This window comes from Trachemys scripta, chromosome 5 (assembly GCF_013100865.1).
Source record: "Trachemys scripta elegans isolate TJP31775 chromosome 5, CAS_Tse_1.0, whole genome shotgun sequence".
NCBI lineage: Eukaryota > Metazoa > Chordata > Testudines > Emydidae > Trachemys > Trachemys scripta.
In genome coordinates, this window is record NC_048302.1 from 24,708,660 (window position 1) to 24,732,435 (window position 23,776).

At 40.9% G+C, this 23,776-nt stretch overlaps 1 protein-coding gene across 4 annotated transcripts in view; it reads left to right on the forward strand.

Annotated features, from left to right (window-relative positions):
* Positions 1-23,776, forward strand: part of WDFY3 (WD repeat and FYVE domain containing 3) — a 300,207-nt gene that overhangs the window by 35,858 nt on the left and 240,573 nt on the right. For all 4 annotated transcript variants that reach the window (XM_034772580.1, XM_034772579.1, XM_034772581.1 and 1 more), the window contains exon 2: positions 20,869-20,962. The gene's annotated coding sequence lies outside the window, so the exon portion shown is untranslated. The remainder of the gene's footprint in view (positions 1-20,868; positions 20,963-23,776) is intronic.

Sequence of the window (23,776 nt, forward strand, 5' to 3'; positions counted from 1 at the left end):
ACAATACTTATCTCATCACTGTAAAATCCACTGGATGTGGTCCCTTTACTGCTGCCCACCCACATAAACTTTGGGAAAGTTCTTGTTTGGCTCCAACCATCATAGGTGGAGGCAAGCCCAATTTACATTCATGCTTTTATGATTGTATAAAAAAAGAGCTGAACAATGTAAAAAGAGTTAAACACCTTCACTCTCCCACCCCTCTTCCTGTTTAAGCACTGGAATGGGGATACCCTTAGATTTTTCACTCCATGTTAAGGTCACACTCATGGTTTGAATTTAAATCCAAATTAAGACATCTGTTCTCTAACTGAATAGGTCCTGCTCTCATAAATGGTTGCCCAAGCTCTCCGAGGTGGTATGGTCATTTGCTCCAAATGCCTACCAAATTCCCTGGGAGAAACTTTTTTTTTTTTTTTTTTTTTTTTAACTTGGATTTGACCCAGTGAAAGCAGGATGGAGAAGACCACTTGGAAGACACCTGTCCCTTACAAGCTTTCTTCCTCATCATGTTTAAGATTTGATTCAGAGTAGAACATCATGGAGGTGCATAACATGTTTGGTGGCTTCTACGCTGTCCAGACAGGGTGAAAACTAACTAATGTTGAGTTGGAATGTTCTTTATTAAAAACGATTGTAATAGCTAGAAGTCAAATGAAAGTACAGTACTACTTTACATAAGATGCAACAATTGTAAATCTAATCCTGACATATCTGAATGATCTTATGGATTCTGTGTTGTAGTAGAGCTAATCAGTGTACTGTAGAAACTGTAAATTTAATTCTAGATATGTATTTTCAATTTCCTGTCCTATGCCATGCTATTCAATAACTTCACATTGTACAGTTTCCAATGTGTTTTGAAACCAGTGCAGGCAGACTCTTTTGATATCTCATCTAAGCATCTGCCTATATGATACTAGAGAAGTGAATGAGGTCCATGATAACACTGCAGCAGTACTCTTCATGTACAGATAGATGCACTATAGCATATACAATATACTGTATTGAAAATGTCAATGTATATTTATTATTAATTTTTTTGTAAGTCTCAGCATGCTGTCTTATTTGTCACATGTTTAGTGTTTCCACATAAATGTGATTAAACTAAGAGCCATAAATTGGCTCTAGTTGTTTTATGCTTAATGATCCACATTGAAAATAAGTCAGTGACCAAGCATTTACAGCCACCAAGATTGGGTTTGTTAGTCCGCTATGTTAAGCATTTCAGATGGGACATAAAGGATGTATTCTCTTTGACAACACCTCTGACTGGGGAGAGAAAGCATTTTGGTAGATGATATAAACTGTCATCTTTGGATTTGTGAGAGTGCTGTCCTTCGTTTCAGAAGTAGTGAAATCTGCTCCAGGGATGCTGATGAGAGAGAAGAAATCCTCCCTGTTGGATACCTTTCCTTTAGTTTCTAAAGACTTGAGTGCATATGATTAGGCTTTGCAGAATTTAATTTTTGTTATAATTTCAATTGATAATACCAATATTTATTTTTAAGGATTTTTTTATTTACATTTTCACAGTTGCACAAAGTTGCAGGGGGACTCAGATAATTATTTAATAACAGTAGATGTTGAGACTCAAAAAGTTAGAAAGATTTAACAGTTAAAACATAAATTGTTGATCTCGTATGTCAAAATATACAAAGTACATATCCTTAAATCAACTCTAAGTTCTCAAGCAGCATTTTTCTTTTGCTGCCCTATCAGTTTATTTTGAATATTATTGATGGAAATATGTTTTTCATGGGTTTGTGTGATATGCTGAAATTGCTATCTACTGACATTCACTGATTAAAAATTCAATCCTTCCAAGCCCTCATATTACTGATATTCAAGCTAATGTTACTGATGTGGACTTGTCATTTCTGGTTTCCATGTTCCTTATCTCAATCACACAATTGGGTTTCAATGAATCCATCTCTGAAGGATGAATCTTTCACTTAATTGGCATCTGAGTTATTCCCTGAAATGAAAGGTGCAGTTCACACCTCAGAGCTATTGTTTCTGGCATTGCAAACTTTGGTAGACAATGTATTGGTATTTTTTTTTTGCAGCCACAAATAACTAGTATTAATAGTTATTAATAACAATAAGAAAAAGATGACTTTGGAGCACTGAGAGAGCCTGCCTCCTCTCTCCTTTGCCACTGGCTAGTTTTTCACTACTGAGAAGTAACTTAGACATTCAGTTTTCTAATTACTGAGTTTCAGAAGGGTCGGTAGTTATCTTTGTAACTGAGCAATTTTGAAGGAAGCTCTTTCTTGGCTACTGTAGAAAAGAGAACATGTTTTTGAAAACATAATGACTTTTTCCTTGTGTTGTGTCCTTTCCATTAGTTTGATGATGAAAAACGCTTTCTGGTAGTAAACTATCTTTGGATAACATGGTAGAGATTTTTCTCTTGGATGTTTGTTTTTAAAAAAGAAAACTTATCCTAAGGCTCTGGGTAATATGAAGAGGGTGAAAGCAACCCAGTGTAAAAATATAACCGGAAATAGTCACCACCCTTTTCATGTAATATCAGAAGTGTTATCCTATAATAATTGTGTACTGTTGAGATCCATTATTGAATTTTTTTTTTATATTAAAGGCACTGCAATGTGGTAATTGAAATCCACTATATCGGGGTCTGCAACCTTTCAGAAGTGGTGTGCCGAGTCTTCGTTTAGTCACTCTAATTTAAGGTTTCGTGTGCTGGTAATACATTTTAACGTTTTTAGAAGGTCTCTTTCTAGAAGTCTATAATATATAACTAAACTATTGTTGTATGTAAAGTAAATAAGGTTTTTAAAATGTTTAAGACACTTCCTTTAAAATTAAATTAAAATGCAGAGCCCCCCCGGACCGGTGGCCAGGACCTGGGCAGTGTGAGTGCCACTGAAAATCAGCTCGCGTGCCGCCTTCAGCATGCGTGCCGTAGGTTGCCTACCCCTGCACTATATTATGTATAGTTCAGATGGGTTACGGTAGAGAAGCATTGAATGTGTTCAAGTTACTGCCAGCCTCCCACTCCACTCCCCCCTGGGCCAGTTCTTCTAAACAGCAATGGGGAGCAGGAAAACCTTACACATTTTTCTAAACAAGAATTTAGAACAGTCAGGATATACTATTTAAAGTTTGTTCTATTAGACTTTTTTTTTTTTTTTTAAAGTAAGTCAGCTTTAGTTTTTTCAAACTGACTAATGTCCCTCTATGAGAAAGAAAAACATTGCTGTTCAGGTGATCAAGACTGACATGTTTCTGATTTAAATAGCCTAACTAAACAAAAGACCTTCATGACAAATATGAATTACAATAGAAAAATCTGTTAACAGGTTTCAAAGTGGAAAGCATATAGCTATAAATCATCTTTGTAAGGTTTTTCTGCAACTGACTATAAAATGCCCATAGCTCAAGAAGATGAACTTACTGCTTTTTTGTGTTGTTCTGATTTCATAATCCTCTCTGTTGTGTAAAATGCAGTTAGCAAATGTAATTATTCTAGTACCTTTCATATAGATTATAGTGTTGCACTTGTTTATTCACGGCCACCCAGATGATTTCTGTGTCTGTTAAGAAGAATTTTTCCTCCCTTTATAAACAAACAAACAAAAACCAACTCTCCAATGTCAATTTACTACATTGACAGTTGATGACATTGCCAATAAGACAGATATTATTGCCTTCATAGAATCTGTAAGGTTGTACTTTTATTAAACCAAAACATGATTATGGTGTGTGTGTGTGTGTACGTATGTACCTTCAGATCAGATGAACATAACCCTGACCAAGGAGCTTTGTTACTGTTTTGTGTAGAGACAGAAGTTTTATATTACAAACATGTAGTGTGTCTGTTTAAACAAAGACAATTAAATATTTAAAATTGGTCTGATATAAATGTTGCTGGTCAATTTCATTTTTAAAACTTATCTAGCATTTTGGGAAGAATTAAGTGGTGGTAAGAATTTAATTTATTTGATTTCTTGTGACATGACTTGAGTGTGCTTGCTATCTCAGATACTGCTCTCACCAGGAGCATGATGATTTACCGTGTGATCAGTTCTTATGCAATATTTCCCTCCAATACTATCAGTGTGGTATGAAAATAATTGGTCTTGATTGTAGTTCATTCCATTTTCATGCTCATAATGATGCTGCAGGGCTTTATTACTTGTAAAGCCACAGACTAGATTAGATAGTAAATTCTTCAGTTGCTGGTGCCTTCAGTTAAGAAATAAAATAAACTTCCCCTGGGGGGGGGGAGAGAGGGGAAGGGGGGAGAGGTGGTGGTGAGGGTACACAGAGAAAGGAAGAAACACATTCCTAAAAGAATTGGAGGAAGTTGGGTAAGAAGATATGAAGGGGAAGGAGAGAGGAAGTAGTATTGACAACTGTCTGCTTGTCCATAGTACTGGAAACTGTCCTCTCCAGAACAGTTACTAATTAAGATAATATACCATGCCCCTCTGATGGAGGGAGCTGGAAAGTTGACTAGGGAAGTGGGTTGTGATAATGGGGCGGAGGGAGGGGTTTATAGCAGACTGGCCAAGTTTATTACATAAAATTGGCTAGCATGTAATGCATTGCTGGTGTGTTGTCCCCCTGAGTGACTGACTGAAATCCTTCATCAGTCGCAGTGATGGAGGGATCCTTTTAGTCCAGTAGTCACCAACCAGTCAATCGCGATCGACTGGTTGATCCTCGGGACTCTCCCAGTCGATTGCGATCTCTGGTGGTGTAGCGGGGCTGCCGCTAGTCTTGCTTCCTGCCTGCCCCAACCCCACGCTGCTTCTGGAAGTGGCCTGGGGGGGAGGGGTCTGTGTGCTGCTCCTGCCTGCAAGCTCTGCCCCTGCAGCTCCTATTGGCCACGGTTCGCAGTTGCCAGCCAATGGGAGCTGAGGGGGCGGAGCCGACAGAGGGGCAGCATGCAGAGCCACGTGCGCCCTCCTCCCGGGGCCAGAAGGGCGCGTTGGCCTCTTCTGGAAACAGTATAGGACCGTGGTAGGCAGGAAGCCTGCCTTAGCCTCATTGCGCTGCCGACCAGGAGCTGCCCACAGTGAGTGCTGCCCGGCGGGAGGCTGTACCCCAGGCCTGAGCCCCCTCCTGGAGCCAGCAGCCCATACCCCCTCCTGTACCCCAAGTCTCAGCCCTGAGCTCCCTCCTAGAGCCAGCACCCTGCACCCCCTCCTGGAGGCCAACACTCTGCCCCAGCCCAGAGCCCCCTCCTGCATCCAAACTCCCTGCCAGAGCTTGCACCCTTCTTGCACTCCAACCCGCTGCCCCAGACAGGGCCAGCTCTGGCTTTCTGGCTGCCCCAAGCGCAAAACCAAAACAAAAACAAAAAAACGCGGTGGCCAGAACAGCAAAGCAAAAAAAAACCTGCGGCGTGGCCGGAGCCTGCCCTGCAGATGTGCCCTGGCTAGCGGGGGGAGGGGGGAGGGAGCAGGGGGAGAGAGAGAAGGGGGGGCGGCCAGGGCTTCAGTGGGGTGCTTCTACGTGCCCCCTCCTGCCGTGCCCCCTGCTGGGAGGGCTCTGCACCACTCCGGTCAGCTGGGAGGGAAGGACGCGGGCTGTCCTGCCGGGCTTGCTGCAGGGCGCTCCTGTCCTCCATGCCACTGCCCCCTACAGGGCGGCTGGAGTGGAACAACAACAAAAAAACCAACCAACCAACCAAACAAACAAAAAAAAGCAGCCGTGCTGCCCTAGGATTGGGCGGAATGCCGCCTCCTACAAGCTGACGCCCCAAGCACCAGCTTGCTTGGCTGGTTCCTGGAGCCCCCTCCCACACTGCAAACCCCTTGGCCCCAGCCCAGAGCCCGCACCCCCTTCTGAACCCCATCTCCCTGCCCCAGCCTGGTGAAAGTGAGTGAGGGTGGGGGAGAGCGAGCAATGGGGGTGGAGATGGAGTGAGTGGGGCGGGGCCTCGGGGAAGGGGTGGGGTAGATCCTGGGTTGCCCTTAAATTCAAAAAGTGATCTTGGGCATAAAAAGTTTGGAGACCACTGCTTTAGTCCAAGTGGTAAGATAAACTTGAACAGGAAGAAAGGCTCCCTTCAAGCAGAAAAAGGAACTCTTGTGATTTCAATTTTCAAACAGACTTTTTTGATTTTCGTAAACAAACAAAACCCCAAATGATTAACTGTAACATTTTGTTCAAATAGTGACATCACTGGAAAGAGGGCATGAGAAGTAAGGCTAGAAATTGAATTTTTTTGTTAGTTATCTGTAATATTGTTAAAAACACCAGGTAGCTTATGTAAAATAAATGTATTTCTCTCTAAATTTTTGATTTATTCTTGTGTTAAAATGGTCTAACTGATCTCTGTATTATTAGATACAATACATTTGGTAAAAGTAAAGAATATCAAAGTAAATATATTTACATTATCATTCTTTGCAACTTTTCAGTAATAATTGGCAGTGTACAAGTTACATTAAAAGGTGGAAATGGAAGTGTTTATGGGGTTATTGGTCACTGATCTGAATCTGATTCAAGTTGGAATGATCAGAAATGTGTACCATCTGAAAACTATTCGTTGTACAGGACCCCTATCACAGCTAGCTTTCTTAGCAGAGAGGTGAAGGAGTTGAATGAATGGGTTTGGAGGCTGAGCCTATCCTTTTACATTAGAGTCCTCCAGAAAAGCAATGAAACTCATTGGCAGAGTGGTAGGAGGAGTGTGTGCTGCTGACATCTGTATCAGTTCTGTCGACTGGGCTTTAAAAGTCAAACTATAAGTGAGTTATCTGATTAGGCAGTGCAGCATATCTGGCCTTCAGGTATTCCACTCCCATTTCTGGTTGACATACATAGGTGCCTTGTTCCCCACTGCTCAGGTGCTGAAGAATAGTCTCTCTTCCACCAAGAACTTGATTGGGACCCTCTTGTGAAAGGGAGAAATTGAGTGGAGCTGCCTGTTTTGAACAACCAGGATTTTTGAGGGGGGAGGAGAGGTTGAATGGGATTCCTTCCTCCCATCCTCCCTAATAGCCTGAGACAGGATGTGTCTGACACATGAAAACCTCTCATTCAAAGCAACCAGCTGGAGTGTGGGTTTTCCCGGTCTCCACAGAGGGATTTGCCTCCTACTTTCCTCTTCATTCCCAGGAAAAAGGAATGGGGAGAGTGAGAATAGCTCTTTATCCATCCTCACCGTGTTCTAACAAGTATGGATCTAGTTGAGCTCCCTATCTTGGACATTCCCTACAGTGCTGTGAAGGGACCCAAAGGCTGAATCTCTAAGCGTCCAGAGTTTGAACTGAGTTCCAGGCATTGCCCCTGGCTTGGCATACTCTAGGCATACTCTTGGGGTGAAGATCCTCCATCTAGCACCCTTGTAGTCCAACTGCCTAGCTATTGGTCCTAGTGCTGACTCCTCAGACTCTCCCATGACTTAAACGTATCCTCTCTCAGAGCTCCAGCTGAGTGGGTACTTGTGCTCTGGGCTCACAGTTTAGCCCTTTCTGGGGCATGTTTGTCGGTCTCTCTCACACTCACACACACGTCTAAAACACCATTGCTCTTTACTTAGTAGCATGAGAAATACACCCCTCTCTAGACAAAAATGATAAACCCTACATGCATTTCCCTGCCTTAGTTTCCTCTGCTCCACTTTGGCACATTCTTTAGATTGGGATCAAAGTTCTCTAAGGGTGTCCTGGATCCTTCTCCTGTAGCATATGGCTTGTCTTCTGAATAATAGAGTCCCTCTCTCCCCATCCGCTTGCTTTGACCTTGCTTGCTTGATCCCACAGCTAAACTCCCACAGCTTTCTATGAAAACATGCCTGTCTCTTTCCTTCTCCTGTCCATGGCTTCCTGTCCCTCCTAAAACCTTCCCAACATGAGACCTTTTAAAACCTTGAGTTTGTCACCTCTGTCTCTTTGGCATATGTTGGAAATATCCACTTATTCCATTTAATCATCTCCTGTTTAGACACTTGGTCAAACTGACTTCCCAACTGAGGCACCTATCTTAGCATATTGATTGTCTGGTGGAGAGCATGGCATCAAGTTTAATGACTCTCCATGTCCCTAGTCTGCTGGGTACATGCTAGAAGTCTTGTCAGCAAATGGTGGATTCCGTATTCACATAGAGACATTCAGAAAATACATCATTTCATCATCATAATGTAAACATCAGAGGAGACTAGAGATTGGATCTTTCCTCCTTAACCTACCTGCCTCGCCTCCCCTCTGCAGGAAGTATGGGGAAGAAGAGGTGAAAGCTTGCTTGCTTCAGCTAAGGAGTGGGGAGGGTGAAATTACTGGAATTGGGCAAGGAAAAGTGGGGAACTTAAATTTCCAGTGCTATCTGTATTGGGCCTTTTCATTAGCACTAACATTATGTCTTGAAAAATATAACAATTGACTTTATTAGCACAAACAAAAGGTAGGAATCACATGCTTCTTTTAGTGGACACTACGTCAAAGGAAGGCTGTCTTCAGCTGAAACTAGTGCTTTTGTGTTTCTTCTCAGCGCTTGTGTACTCTTACTCAGTGAAGGGGAAAAAGTAATTCAAACAGTTGGGTTTTGTCCTCTGTTTACATGGTGTTTGAATGCAAAAAAATCAGTTCTCATTTGCCCAACCCTGTGCTGACCAGAATTTGGCTCCTTTTCTGCCAGGAAACAGCAATACAATTTGAGACAAAATACTTTTAAATACAAATGTACTAACTCAGATTCTTCTATGGTTCTTACTAATTCTCCATTTTCTCCTTTCATTTCCCATATTCATGTTATTTTTAATCTCTATATTACCTTTTTTCCTCCTTTTTGTCCTCATTTTCTCAGCTCTTCCTCTGTAATTGCTTTCCCCAGTCTTGGTCCATCACTTTCTTTTCATGTCCCCGTTCTGTATGTTAAGCTGCCTGTGCTTTGGGGCAGATCTTGCTTCAGTGCATGAATTCTTCTAACTAGCAGCAATGATTGCTCAGGAGTATGTTCCAAAAGCAAAAGGGCTGTTTAAGTGTTGATTTGTGGGACTTCATTACCTTCTCAATGAAGCATCTGCCTTTTAAATCCCTGGGCCAAAACTGCTGTGACAGTAGCACAAATCTAGAAAGAGAAGAGAGGCAACCTAGGAAGAAAAGAAAATAGTGCTATGTCTTGTTGGAGAATATGCCAGAATACCATTTGATTAATACCAGCTTTGTTTGAGCTCTGCTTTTTAAACAGATTTTTTTTTTGACTGAGCTCCTCATTAAAATCCACATAGTATATTTTTGAATGAGCCTCTGCTTAATAAAATTGTAGACAAGATAATTGAATGTACATATCACTACCAATATGATTTGATGTATATGTATGTGAGCGTGTAAATATAGACCTATATTTACATAGAATGTAGTGTCTTGCAGTTTTTGGTTTTAACTATGCTGTTTTTCCCTGCTTTGTAGCTGCAATGTCAGACGTGCTTGTATTATGTGGTAGCTAATACTGTCCAAAATTGAGACTAGCCTAGTAGTCTGATATGCAATGAAAAGGTCTGTTGAATGTGTAATCCACTGTTTGATGCTCTTGTCATTTCAAATCTTTTTCAAAAGTGATTCACTCTTTTTTTTATTAGATTCTCAAACAAACCTGCTATTTCAGGAGTGAGTCTGTCATCACTATGGTATATTCTTGGAGACCTTGGGTCTCAGGCTGGGTCTACACTACCCGCCTGAATCGGCGGGTAGAAATCGACCTCTCGGGGATCGATTTATCGCGTCCGGTCGGGATGCGACAATCGATCCCTGAATCGACGCTCTTACTCCACTAGCGGAGGTGGGAGTAAGCGCCGTTGACGGGAAGCGGCAGAGGTCGATTTTGCCGCCGTGCCTACAGCGGGGTAAGTTGGCTGCGATATGTCTAATTCAGCTACGCTATTCGCGTAGCTGAATTTGCGTATCTTAAATCGACCCCCCCGTAGTGTAAATGTAGCCTCAGGTTTGGAGTCCGTGTTTTGGAAAACAGTCTGTTCAGTTTCCATGTAATTGTTCTTGGTACTAGCTTTTGAACTTTTTTGGCATAGTGTAAAATAGATCAGTGCATTTACAAGTGATAAAGGGTTTTTCTGTTAGTTACTCAAAGTGGCAATATCAAGAATTATTAGCAGTAAGTCTGAGCGGCGTTTCTTAATGGACAAGTTACGGTACAGTGTAAAAGATGAGCGTTTCTCCACTCCTTTATTGGAGTTGTTCTTGCCACAAACTACAGATGTCTGAAGATCCCCCCCTTCTTCCAACTCCTTGAACTTATGAAAATGTTGTGGCTATTAATTTCTGAAGGAGCAGCAGCACGTAGTTGGGATTCTTATTGGTAGATAACTTTTCTTCACTATAGAAGTTGTCCTTACTCATCACTTGGGACGTGCACTGCAGTACTTTGTTTGCTTCTTTTTCCTTGGATCAAAAAGAGAGTTAAAAAATTGACTCAGTACTTTGCATAACACTCATGATCAGCATGGATAGACCACAAATCCATGCCAGAGGACGGATAGAGGAAGAGAGTCGTTATTACATTTTGCTATTTTTTTTTTTTTTACATAAGTGGAAAGATGACTGATGGTTTAGGACCTGCTCTGTAATTTATGAATACTGGATGCTGACTTTTTTATTGGGATGGTTACTGTTCAATGTATTGGTCTGGTTTTAATTGAGGCTCTACAGAAAAACAAGTAGAAAAAAGAGGCGCAAGATATGATGCTTTTGTACAAACACTAGAAGGTTAAGATCCAATGCCTGTTAACTCTGAAGATTTTACTTTCTCCCCAGCCAATGTGCAAAACTAGTTTTGGCCAAAAGTCTAAAGCCTGGGAATGTAGACGAATAAAGGATCTCTGGCAGTTTAAAAAGGGTCGGTCTCGGTCTCCTCTCTCTCTCCTCTAAGAGAGGTTGGGGGCTTACTCGCGGGGAGCCTGATTAATACGTCGGCCCCTTGAAGGGTGTCTGCAAAAAGTTAGGTTTGCCAAGACTAGCATCAGGCCATGGGAAGCATTTAGTTAAGATAGATGTGCATTAGACCAGTGGTTCTCAACCTATTTATCATTGTGGTTGAGAACCACAGTGCCCCCCACCAAAACTCCCCCTCAAACTCCTATACTCAGAGCCTTCCGCCCAGAGACCCCTTCACAGAGTGGGGCCAGCAGCGGAGAGCTGGACAGGGGGCAGGGACCCTGGCCCTAGACCCCGCTGGGACCCAGATCCCAACCGTGCAGGGCTGGGGGGCAGCCAGGACCCTGACTCAGGACTACGCCATGCGAAGCGTAGCAGCAGCCCGCCATCCGGAGCCCCTGGCCTTTAGCACACAGTTGAGCTGTGGGTTCAGAAGCACTGGTGTAGACTATTGGTTTAAAATTATTTTGTTTTCATGCTTTGTTCCTGCTGTTAAAATAAAGAATACTTTGATTTTAAGAATGCTGCCTGTCTATTGTATTTGACTGGTCAGAGGCTCTGGGAGGGAAGAACTACAGGTGCTAGAACTCAGTTGGAACTGCTGGGTAAGCACCATTGATAAATAAGATACTGTAGGGCATAGTCTAAGAGTGGGGGAGAACTGTGGAATTCCATTCCAAGAGAGGCATGAGAACTGACAACTGAGGGGGTGCCCTCAGAGACCTCAAAGTGGAGTTAGTTCTGTAACTGTGACAATGATGCTTTATTACTGTATTTAATCTTTTAATACAGAACTGAATTGCAGATATTACACAGAAACCTTTTGTTCTGAGCACTGTAACAGTTCAATTACAATAATGGAAAATAAGTTTTGGTGCATCTAGATGTTTAAAAGGCTTCAGATGACTGAGCAAAAAGGGATCTAGAGACAGGTGGAAGACTGAAGGCTGCTGAATAGAATGGGAGGTAAGAGGGAGAATCCACACGCTTCAAGCTTCCTTTTTTGGTAAAAGGAATGGGGAAATCAGTGAATGTGGGCCATGACCTCTGGAAGGGGTTAAGACATGTTACCCAGTGCAGGGATCATAAATGGCAATAAAAACAACATCCTAAGAGATCAATCGGCTAGTAGCCTGTGGCATCCCAATATAGGTCAGCTTTCAGTTCCTGTTAGGAAATTGTAACTTGGTAATTAAATTAAAATAAATAAAAACTAGTTCAGGATTGCAGTTGGAATTAATGGCTAGCTAGCATAGTGATATATTGAGTATATCATTATATAAGAACATAGCAGCTATAGCTACATTTAGCAAAGTATTATGTGGAAACTAAGTAGAATGGACAAAGCTTCTGCTTATTTTGTGGTAACTGGCATTAAATGTAAATAAATTAAAAAACAAACAAACAAAACCTTAAATTCAAACACAGTAGATAGAATCCTTCCATGGTTCTGCAGGAGTGGTGCTCCAGTGCTTGAAAAACTAGAATATCAGTCAAACCTCCAGGGAGGTATCTGACCCTTAGATAACAAAGATGCTCTTAATTGGGATTCAGTTAATCAAGGTTTGACTATTCCCTATGGCCTGGTACTCAACCATACGGACTGCTAAAGGATGAACATGGCATTAGTTTTCTGAAATAACTAAGTCTTTTTTTTCCTTGTTTCTTATTTTGTTTTTGATTTAATTCAAGTAATATATTCTGTATTTTCAGGGAGTGTCTTCATATTCATAAAAGTAAAAAATATGTAAAGTCTGTTTTTAAACTTTTAAATAAGAGTTAGTGGGGTGCATATTGTGGACCTAGTATTTGAACAAGGGCATCTTAATTATCTATCAAAACCTGGCCTTTGGATACTCAATTGTCATATAAAATTTACATGCCTAATTTGAGTGTCTGTATTTGGGGAAATAGGTACCCACGTTAAGAAATTGGGTTCCCCTTGTTTATATTATCCAATGTATTTTTGATCTGCTGAAAAAACACCTTGTAAAATTAAAATCTGATGCTTTCGTTTTAGAACATTGGATAGTGTGGTGTGTGTCTGCCTGGACTTGTGTTCTACAAGCACATGGACTGAGGGTATAAAACTGAACACAGGTAGCCCAGGCTTCACCTTTCTGCTGCCCCCACCTATGCCGCAAGCAACAAGGACACTCTGAAGACTTCAACTGAGGGGACTGGCCCTCAAGGGTGAAATCTGTGTACTATGAACTGCATTATCCAGTGGGATGAGGAAAAACTTAGGGTTACCATACGTCCGGATTTTCCCGGACATATCCGGCTTTTTGGGCTCCAAATCCCCGTCCGGGGGGAAAGCCCAAAAAGCCGGACATGTCCGAGAAAATCGGGACATGCCGGCCGGCGGTGCGGGTGCTCGGGGCTCGGGCCGGGGGGCTCGGGGGCCAGGACGGGCCCGCGGTGCGGTTCCGGGCCCGGGGCTCCGGGGCCGGGCCCGCGGGTGCGGCTCCGGGGCCGGCACCCCGGGTGCGGCTCCGGGGCCGGCACCCCAGGGCCGGGGACAGCCTGGGCCGCGCCTCCTCCCCCCACACTCCCCCTTACCTGCTTCAGGCTTCCCGCGACTCAAATGTTCGCGGGAAGCAGGGGAGGGGACGGAGACTTTGGGGAGGGGGCGGAGTTGGGGCGGGGGCGGGGCCGAGGCCCCGTGGAGTGTCCTCCTTTGGGAGGCACAAAATATGGTAACCCTAAAAAACTACTTAGTCTAGTTGTTGCCCAGTCTAATAGGGTTGAGAGTTTAGACTGTGTGCTTATATTTTATTTCTTTTGGTAAATAACTCTGACTTTTTGCCTAACACTTATAGTCACTTAAAATCTATCTTCTGTAGTGAATACATTTGTTTTACTGTTTATCTTTACCAGTGAGTTTGTATGAAGTGTGTGGCAAATCTGCTCAGGTTTTGCAAAGGCTGGTGAATATCCACTTTCCATTGATGAAGTGGTGAAGTAATTAATAAATTTGCACTGTCCATCTTGAGCGGTGCAAGATGGTATACTCCTGAGGTATAGGGCTGGGGGGGATCTGGCTCTGGTGCGTTTCTCTGTGTGATTCATGAGTGGCTCTGGAGCATTCAAGCAATCTAGCTGGGTGTGGGGTCTCCACATGTTATCACTCAGCAAAACCACAGTGAGAGGAGGGGTTTGCTGCTGGTCACTAGAAAGGCATTGTGATAGACGGCCCAGGCTGGAGAGAGTTTGGGGGCACAGTGGTCCCATAGTCCCAGGTAGCACCCCGGGGATCCTGTTACACACTCCCTACTCAGATATTTTTTTTCTTGCCACTATCTAAACTAGGTCTGCTAGGTCAAGAAATGGAACTGTATCCCTTAGAACAGTCCCTTGTTCAGCTTTCTTCAGTCTAGGGATCACTTGAAATAGGTCCAGGTGCATTAGTGCTATATAGCACCGGGAGGTGAAGTTGTTCTCACTTGGGGCTGGTCTACACTAGGGGGGAGGATCGATCTAAGATGCGCAACTTCAGCTACGCTATGAAGTCGAAGTATCTTAGATCGAATTACCTGGGGCCCACATGGCGTGGGATTGATGGCCGCGGCTCCCCCATCGACTGCGCTACCGCCGCTCGTTCTGGTGGAGTTCTGGAGTCAATGGTGAGCGTGTTCAGGGATCGATATATCGCGTCTTAATGAGATGCGATATATCGATCCTGGATAAATCGATTGCTTGACGTACCCTTGGAAGTCATTGAGTGACAGGTACGCTAATAGAAGGACTTATAAGAGAAACCACTACTTCATCTTCTAATCTGGTAGCAGCACTAGAAAAGTGGCTGGGCTGCTGTGAAACGTGGTTCCTCATTGAAGGAAGCTGAAATACAAGCTTTACTTCAGAGTAATTTGTTCAGTTTCTTGACTCCAAGTTAGTGGAAGTTAGGAGCGGGAAGAGAAGGTTACAGGAGGCCATGTTAAACTGCCTCTTCTCTATCCTGTACCCTATGATTCTAGTTCCTTCCAGTAACTTTTGATGTTCTGCTTTCTATTACAAAAGATACACTTTTAATCTCAGTTTAGTTTTACTATAAATATTGCCAAAAGTATACAGGAAAGGTGTTACCCATACTTTATCATTCTGCTTCTATCAAATTCTGTTAATCATGAAACAATACTTTTACATATATTCCATTACATTGTTTTTTATATGAAATTTCAAATTATTCAGCATAGTCCAATATCAAGTCATGTTAGGGAATCCAGTAGTAGGCTGGAGTGGTTGAAGACACAAACCTTTGGCCATGTTCCTTGCAATGTACCTGAGGTGTACATCTTATAGTGGCTTATTGCTATAATGGGCCAAGTAGAAGTTACACAAACTGAGCTTTCTTTATAATCCAGATACAAGCAGGATTTTCTCTCCACCTGGCATTGATTATGTTCTGGCATGTTAGTTGTTTTTTCATTCCCTGTGATGAAGTAATATTTAGAGTCCAGAAGTCTCATTCAATTTTAACTGTGATTTGTGCTCTATTTTTAATTGTAGTACAGAGGGCTGCAAAGTAGTTGGCAGCTTCTCCTAATGTGTAGTTCTGCTCTGTAACTTACTCTCCTCCTCGGTATTCTGTCAGTAAGCAAGCAATCTACAAACTATCTGCCAAAAGCTCTTTAGGGCAGTGAGGGTCTCTCTATTAGATACTTATGCAGTGTGTAGCACCACAGAACTCTGATGCCTAATTGGGGGTGTTAATGTAATGTAAGTAATAATGGCAACACTGACTTAATCAAAAATAATCCTTCTTCAGAAAAACCACATGGAAAAGTAGTTTAAAACTACTTCATATTAGAAGAGTGAGAAATACAGATAAGCAGTAGGTCTGCTTAGCATTTTCTCTTACCCTTGCTTGCTTTAATTTTGTTTCTCATTTCACTAGTCCTGAATACTGTATTTAAATAGCCAGGGTGACAGACCAATACCATATAGTACTATTTTTTGCTTTTCTAAGAAACCGTGACAATTCCACTTGCAACATGCTACTTTGGATTTGTTGTAGCATTTACTGAGTATTTCTCTGTCCTGAGGGATGTAAACAATATTTTTGGTGTTCTGAGGCTTTTTAAATAAAGTGCTTAAGCCCAAGATGGTAAATCAGGAAAAAATAATTTAAAAATAAATCAGGTTAAATCTCTGAAGAGTAACCTACAGGAAGTTAGAAACAGGGTATAGAATATGAGGCCAATGTACAAATTTTAACTTACAGCATAATTTAAGTGGTAGAAATTAGCAGGGGAAAATACAGTGGCGGCAAATAGCAAGTATACATTAATCAATAGTTAGTCCTCTGTAAGAAGATAGCACACTATTTTTGAAAAGGTGGCTGGTGGGAGAAAGAGAATGAGCAAGTTTTTAAGGGGTGTATCAGAACAGAAATAGGTCTTGAGGCTGAATAACTAACTTTATGTGGGTAAACAGTTGACAATATATACTAGGCTATGCTATATATACTAGGCTATGCCCATCACTGTGGTAGGTATGGCTCATCTCCTATGACTTAATACTGAATTTGCTTTCTGCTTTTGGTTTAAAGGCAGAGCTTTAACACTTTTTCTTTAATTAATTAAAAAAAGTAATTTCTTATTTTTAAATATGACTGCAGTTTATTAGAACCAATTTTGCAAGTGTCTCTCTCTCTTTTTTTTTTTGTAAATTGTGCTTTTTATTTTTCTGGTGGGACAATACTACTGTTTGGTAACTAATAAATGAACTCTGCAAGGAACTACCATAGATCAAGGCTGTTCTGCTAAAGAAGAAAAAACAAGTTGAAGCAGGGTGGAAACTGCAGTGAATTGTCAGTTAGACTTCTAACAGATAAGTTCACTGTGTTAAAAACTGATATTTTCCTTTGAAAAGATAAAGCTGAAAAATCTTTGGCACAAGAGGAGCAAGTTACTGCAACAGGGAGCCTTACTGAACAGAGGAAACTTAGTTGTGTGAGCAATCAATTTTTTTTCTGTTGTGGTTAATGAGATTTCACTTAATGTTGTCCGATCAAAGAGTAATGTGAATTTATACAAGTTCATCAGTTAAAACAAAATGACTGAGGTGGAGATCAGAAAATGACTTTTTAATGACATTATTAGATAGCTAACAGCTGTTACATTAAAAATTGCATGTATGTGTTTGCACACCCACGATATGAACATTTTTGTGAATAAAAAATGAATAAGAACATAAGAACAGCCATACTGGATCAGACCAATGATCCATCCAGCCCAGTATACGGTCTCCTGGCAGAGGCCAATGCCAGGTGCTTCAGAGGGAATGAAGAGAACAAGCAATCATCGAGTGATCCAATCCCTATCATCCACATCGAGTTTTGGCAGTCTGAGGTTTAGCGATACCCAGAACATCCCCAACCCTCTTGGCTAATAGCCAGCGATGGAACTGTCCTCCAGGAAATTATCTAGTTCTTTTTTTGAAAACCCCGTTGTAGTTTTGGCCTTCACAACATCCCCTGGCAATGAGTTCCACAGGTTGATTTTGTTGTGTGTGAAGAAATACTTCCTTTTGTTTGTTTTAAACCTGCAACCTTTTAATTTTATTAGGTGACCCCTGGTTCTTGTGTTATGTGAAGCAGTAAATAACACTTCCTTATTCATTTTCTCCATACCGTTCATGATTTTATAGACCTCTATCTTATCCCCTCTCGGTTGTCTCCTTTTTAAGCTGAACAGTCAGTCCTTTTGATCTCTGCTCATATAGAAGCTGTTTCATACCCTTAATAATTTTGGTTGCCCTTCTTTGTACTTTTTCCAGTTCTAATGAATCTTTTTGAGATGGGGCAACCCAGAACTCCATGGGTTATTTAAGGTGTGGTATACCATGGATTTATATATTGACACATTATGATATTTTCTGCCTTTATTATCCATCCCTTTCCTAATGGTTCCTAACATTGTTAGCTGCTGCCCATTGAGGAGATGTTTTCAGATACTTATCCAGGATGACTCCAAGATCTTTCTTCAGTGGTAACAGTTAATTTAGATCCCATAATTTTGTATGTATAGTTGGGATTATTTTCCAATGTGCATTACTTTGCATTTATCAATATTGAATTTCATCTGCCATTTTGTTGCCTGGTCACTCAGTTTAGTGAGATCCGTTTGTAACTCTTCACAGTCAGCTTTGGACTTAACTATCTTGAGTGATTATTGTATTGTCTACAGATTTTGCCAACTGTTTACCCCCTTTTCCAGATCCTTTATGAATATGCTGAATAGTACTGGTGCCAGTACAAATCCCTGGGGGACATCACTGTTTACCTCTCTGTATTGTGAAAACTAACCATTTATTCCTACCCTTTGTTTCCTGTCTTTTAACCAATTACTGATCCATGAGAGGATCTTCCTTCTTATTCTATGACTGATGGATTACTTTGCTGAAGAGCCTTTGGTGACGGATGTTGTTAAAGGCTTTCAGAAAGTCCAGGTGCACTGTATCCACTGGATTACCCTTGTCCACATGTTTTTTGATCCCCTCAAAGAATTCTAATAGATTGGTGAGGCATGATTTCCTTTTACAAAAGCTGTGTTGACTCTTCCCCAACAAATTGTGTTAATCTATATGTCTGATAATTCTGTTCTTTACTATAGTTACAACCATTTGCCGTTATGGAAGTTAGGCTTACTGGCCTGTAATTGCCAGGATCACCTTTGGAGTCTTTTTTTAAAAAATCGGTGTCACAGTCCCTATCCTCCAGTAATCTGGTATAGAAGCTGGTTTAAATGATAGGTTACATACCACAGTTAGTAGTTCTGCAATTTCACATTTGAGTTCCTTCAGATCTCTTGGGTGAATACTGTCTGGTCCTGGTGACTTATCTGTTTAATTTATCAACTTGTTCCAAAATCTCCTCTGTTGACACCTCAATCTGTAACTTCTTTGCAGTCTTACTTGAGTGCTCCTTTAGCACTTCGGTCATCCAGTAGCTCCACTGATTATTTGGCAGGTGTTCTGCTTCTGATGTACTCACTTTTTTTTTCCCCTGTTGTTTAGTCTTTTGTTAGTGGCTCTTCAGATTTTTGTAAAGTTGTTTGTTCTGTAGAAATTGCCAGTGCCATGCATTACATAAATGTTTAGTCTTCATTAGAGTATAAATTCATTTAGTGGAAGCAACATTACATTTTTTTGGCATTTGTCATATTTGCTTTTTCGTGAAGTACTAGCTACTGTATATTATTAGAAAACTGCAAGAACTGAAAGGCGGGGAGGGATAGCTCAATGGTTTGAGCATTGGCCTGCTAAACCCAGGTTGTGAGTTCAATCCTTGAGGGGGCCATGTAGAGCTCTGGGACAAAAATCTGTCAGGGACAGTTCTTGGTCTTGCTGTGAAGGCAGGGGACCTTTGATGACCTTTCAAGGTCCCTTCCAGCTCTATGAGATAGGTATATCTCCATATTAAAAAAGTTACCATATGAGGAGTATGATCTTAAATGTAGCACATAGTTGCAATGGAAATTAGCTAGCGAAATATTTGAAGAGGGAATGAGAGAGTAAAATTGTTGGTAGAATAAAGGGTGATTATTGGAAATTACAGAACAGGTAAAGGGAAAACTCCATGAAGACCATTACAGGAGTAATAACCAGATTCAGAGTTGGAGCACAGTTTATGCATACAAACAGAACTGCACTAGAGGCATTTGATAAGAATAATTCTTGTAGATGGCTAAAGGAAAGAAAAAGGCCTCATATCCTTAACTCAAACTTCTGTAGGAAATGTCCTCCGCTATTTGAAAGAGAAGCCATCACAGTTAGATCAGTGTTTGAGTGCTTGCTTGAGAATGATTGGGTTTGATTAGGAAGGCAAAACCCTTCCCTCTGAAAATATGTGTGATTGTTGAAACATAGAGCTTGACTAAAATTCCTCTGTTTCACATTACCATAATTGACTGTTGTCTCCCAATTTTGTTGAAATAACTCTTCATAGGACAGTTGCATTTTGTATTTGACATTTTAGTAAAATATTTATTAACTTGTACAGGGGAAACAATTATTTTTTCCCATTTCTTTCATTTCCTCTGACTGAAACACCATGGTTCCCACAAACTTCAGACTGTGTGCGCATACAAACACACATTCTGATAACAGCTCTGACACAGACTACAAACTCCCAATTGCTCCCACAAACAGACACACTTATTGCTTTAACCAGACAAGTGACTCTGTCTGAGTGCATACACTAATACTTAATACTAAGTGTCTTACAAATATTAAGCTTCACAACATCCTCTGAGCTAGATAAGCTTTAATACCAAAGTGCTCTCAAAGCCTTAAAGGGTAATGCAACCACTGCGCTGTAATTTTTGACCTACATGCATTCAGTTCCCTGAAAGTTTTTCTGTTCCTTTAAGATTTAATTGTGTGTAAAGTAATAGCAAAACAAATATTTTTGAACTGTATTTTTAATTTTTTCCAGCTACCTTAGTTTTGGGTGACCAATGATGTGTTGGCTTGTTTCCACCTGTCTCTAAAATCTTAGGAGGGAACGTGATACCCATTTTGCAGTTGGGCAAATTGAGGTGCAAAAGATAGGCAGCATTCTTGAATGTCACAAGGAATCGGCGGCAGAGTTGGAAATAGGACCCACATCTCCTGGTTCCCATTTGTCTGCTATAACTACCAGACCTCATTTACTCTCTGTGTAATATTCTTGCTAGTATAGCTAGATTGCTACTATATTAATTAAAACAGAAATTTGGGCTTGACAAGCAAGATAACTCTTCTTGCTGCTCAGGTGTTCACAGTCCATTTTATTTTCTTAGTGAGGTCTTGCCGTTCATTATGTGTAGTGACTGTGAATATGTTCTTCATTAAAATTTTGTGCAAGAGACCAAATAAAAGACATCCTTGGTTTGTGACCACTCAAGCAGTCCCAGCAGATGCCGCTATCAAAATGGCAAGACACTAGTGTGGTGCTAGTGGAGGTGGTTTTAATACTAACCTTTTTCCATTTTATTTTTGTGTTAACTAGTGGGAGCACAGCTTTGGTCTTGAAGAAAATCCTGGGAGAGGAATGGACCATGTTCTCATGAAGTTAATACCTGTGATCCAGGAATGCTATAGAGGTCAGTGACTGGGACTGGGAAGGGAAGCTGTGTGTGTTTAAAAAGCTTTTCCAAAATTGCTTTGGATTTGTAATTGCCACAGCAGTTGTTTGACTGGTTTTGCATGCAGCCTGGAGCTCTAAGGACTTTGTCTGTCAGAGAGAAGGAAAAGTGTATCAACTTCAAACACAGAAAATCTAAAATTGATGTACCAAAACACTTAAGTAAGGTTACAGTGCTAATTTAGTCCTACAAAAGCATTAGAAATGCATAGTTAAGTCTGCAGTTATTCACTTAACACGGGGTAGGCAACCTTCGGCACGCGAGCTGATTTTCAGTGGCACTCTCGCTGCCCGGGTCCTGGCCACTGGTCTGGGGGGCTCTGCATTTTAATTGAATTTTAAATGAAGCTTCTTAAACACTTTAAAAACCTTATTTACTTTACATACAACAATAGTTCAGTTATATATTATAGACTTATAGAAAGAGACCTTCTAAAAACATTAAAATGTATTACTGGCACGCGAAACCTTAAAGTAGAGTGAATAAATGAAGACTCGGCATACCACTTCTGAAAGGTTGCCGACCCCTGACTTAACATATTACACTGCATTTAAACTTCTACATGCTCAAAGCCAGTGATCCAGGGCTGTTGGGTTAGACTCTGAAGTTCTTAATTGACGGGCAGCAATGCTAATGGAATACCCTGTGGACATATGGTATTGTTTGCCTACCAACTTGTACCCCTAATTTTGAGAAGTTTCTTCTGCTCCTGTCTATAACAATCTATGTATAAAGAAAAGAGAAGACAGGAAATGCCTATACTTTGGGAATCTTAATATTTTTTTGATATATCTTCTCTTTGACATAAGGAGCTTGGTTTTTATTTAGAATCATTTAAACGTAGGGCTGGAGGTCATCTAGTCTATCCTCCCATGCTGAGACAGGATTAAGTATACTTAGACCTTCCATGACAGGTGTTTGTTTAACTTGTACTTAAAAACCTCCAATGACAGGGACTCGGCAACCTCCCTATGTAATCTATTCCATAGTTTATCCTTACAGTTAGAAAGTTTTTTCCTAATCTCTAACCTAAATCTCCCTTGCTGTAAATTAAGCCCATTACTTCTAGTCATACCCTCAGGGGACACAAAGAAGAATTGATCATGGTCCTCTTCATGTAAACCCTTTAAAGGTCTGAAGACTCTTTTCATATCTCCCCTCAGCCTTCTCATCTCTAGACTAAACATGCCCAGTTCTTTCAACATTTCCTCATACGTCATGTTTTCTAAGGGTATGTCTACACAGCAAAAAGAAAAACCCACAGTAGCAAGTCTCAGAGCCCAGGTCAACTGACTTGGGCTCATGCTGCAGGTCTAAAAAGGGCAGCGTAGACGCTTGGGTTGGAGCCTGGTCTCTGAAACCTGTCAAGGGGTGAGGGTTTTGGAGCTGAGCTGAACATCTATACTGCTATTTTTAGCTCTGTGGTGTGAGCCAAAATCAGTTAACCCAGGCTGAGACTGCCACAGGTCTTTTTGGTGTTAATGTACCCCAAACCTCTTGTCTCTCTCCTATGGAGTCTCTCTAATTTGTTCATATCTGTCATACAGTGTGGTGCCCAAAACTGGACATGTACTTCAGCTGAGGTCTCTCCAATTCTGAGTAGAGCGGAACAATAACCTCCTTTGTGTTACGTATAACATTCCTGTTAATATACCCCAGAATGACATTGCTTTTTTCTCAACATCACACTGATTGATATTCAGTTTGTGATCCACTGATCCTTTTTTGCAGTACTGCTGGCTAGCCAGTTATTCCCCATTTTATATTTGTATATTTGATTTTTCCTTCCTAAGTATTGTCTTTGTATTGTCTTTACTGAATTTCATCTTGATTTCAGACCAATTCTCCCGTTTGTCTTGGTCATTTTTTAAATTTTAAAGTGCTTGCAGCCCCTTCTAGGTTGGTATTATATGCAGGTTTTATAAGTTTGCTGTCTATTCCAGCATCCAAGTTGATAATAAGTCCCATTGAGTTTAGGTTCCACTGGGATTTTGTGTTCAGGTCTCAATTTCTTTGGATTCATTGTAATATTGCTAGACCTTTAATGTGGATTTTTCTTATTCTTAACATAGTCCTAGTGCAAATAGGATAATCTACATAATGGCTTCTTTTTAAAAGCTGAATATTTAGCTAGTGTAATTTACACTTTTGAAATACTAAAGGGGATTAAATGGATTTTTCACCTGATGGATTTTTTCTTCGCATGTGAAGTCAAAAAGGAGCTTAAATAAGCATCTAACTCAGTAACACTTAATTTTGCTCATGTAAATTAAATATGGCAAAACAGATTTGTTGGGAACCTGGTAAGTAAAATAAAGTAAAAGGAGGTGTACAATAATAATAAAATGTTCCTGGCCAGATAATTGAATTTTTACAGCGTTATAAAGGACGTGCTGAGAGCCACTATGGCAGCAATGTTAAAATAAATGTCACCACTTTATTGACTGTTGGTAACCTTACATCAGTCAATGTGTATTAAATGTTACAAATGGGCTAAATTAATGTTCCTTCAGTACCAGTGTTACTGAAGGTTATAGATATCAAATAGTAACTGCCAAGGCTCATAGATACCACATGTGATACACAGATTCTTTGCAGATCAAAAGAAGAAAAAAATTTTCATCACATGAATTCTGTAGTATGCCACAGTATGTGACACTCTTCTACCGCACAGAAAAGTGATGTGGCATACTGGAAAAGACCAAACAGCATGGAAAACCTCTATTAGCCCAAATTTGCAGCGTTTACAGGATTACACCAGCACAAAATAAC